The sequence below is a fragment of the Sinocyclocheilus rhinocerous genome, unplaced genomic scaffold (assembly GCF_001515625.1).
Source record: "Sinocyclocheilus rhinocerous isolate Xijiao unplaced genomic scaffold, SAMN03320098_v1.1 scaffold886, whole genome shotgun sequence".
NCBI lineage: Eukaryota > Metazoa > Chordata > Actinopteri > Cypriniformes > Cyprinidae > Sinocyclocheilus > Sinocyclocheilus rhinocerous.
In genome coordinates, this window is record NW_015631204.1 from 95855 (window position 1) to 97133 (window position 1279).

The following is a 1279-nucleotide window of genomic DNA, read 5'->3' on the forward strand; positions in this document are numbered from 1 at the left end:
GTTTGAAAACAATTCTTTTTTTTTTTTTGCAATTCCCCTGGGTGGCACTAAAGGCTTTATATATATTTTATATATACACTTTAGTGATAGAATTTGCAGAGACACTTTAAATAATATATATAAATTTTATTTTATTTTTATGTATCAAAAATCAATCACTATTTTTTTATTTATTTTTTTTGACAAGACCTTAGGTCTACATTAACAGCAATTGTTTAATATTAACCAAGTTTCTGAAGAATTCTACTTTTACAAGAACTTTACAATGAAAAACCATCAGCTCTTAACTTGTTACAGAAGTGGCGTTGAGATGACCGGTGTGATGAGCATCTGTCTGTATCAGATGAACTCAGGCTCGTTTCTCTGTACAGTATCAGACACATAGAGACAGCCGATCACAACCGTCAATCTGTCTTGTGATTGGCTGAAGAGTCAAATGCTCCGGGTCATAAGCACAGCACTGAGCACAGTACGGTGGCAGAAAACGTGACATGAAGTTCATTAAATGATACACACACAGCATGCTCACTCTGAACACCCCGCTGGCTGTTTTGTAATTGACCACGCTATTGTCTGACAGTTCAACATGAATCCAGATTCACAGTGATGCAGTAATTTATCCATAGGCCTACTTGTTAAATGCATATTACAAGAAAACTATGTTGCACTATACTGCACATGCACAGAACAGTGACCCCTAAAAATATCTGAATATCAATGCATCAGCCTCCTCCAACTTGAACATATGGCTTGAGTTTCATCAAAATCAGTCAATGCATGCTGAAGTTCAAACCAAGTGGAATCAACAAAGAATTACACCAATATTTCACAACCACAAAATGTCAGTAGATTTTCTCTTAATGTTTTATCATTTAAAATTCATTTAAAACTTATTTTTGTAAAATGTTTTGCTAGAAAAGCATGATTGTGCAAGTGTGGTTTTTGATCTAAATGAACAAGCAAACAAAATTCACAATTTTTAAACAATAAATCAATTAATAAAATGAGTAATTAAATAAATAAAATAAATGGAAAAAAAACCTAGATAATCATATTTGTGGTATTTACTAGCTTGTACATTTAAAAGTACATATTATTATTTTTTTTATAAATAAACAATTACAAATTTTGGTGGTCATAGTCATGTGTGGGATCTGTATTAATTATTGTAAATAAAACACTAGCAAGAACATTGATTATTGATTAGAGAAAATACAGTATGGTTAAACTTTTTCTGGTCTCTAATTTTATGATGATCAAATTTATGTTTAATGAACAT

The 1279-nt window shown here is 31.0% G+C and overlaps 1 protein-coding gene across 1 annotated transcript in view; it reads right to left on the reverse strand.

Moving 5' to 3' along the window:
* slc4a5b (solute carrier family 4 member 5b) overlaps window positions 1-358 on the reverse strand; it is a 28104-nt gene extending 27746 nt beyond the window's left edge. The window contains exon 1 of the mRNA XM_016554420.1: window positions 288-358. The gene's annotated coding sequence lies outside the window, so the exon portion shown is untranslated. The remainder of the gene's footprint in view (window positions 1-287) is intronic.
* Window positions 359-1279: the final 921 nt, after the last annotated feature.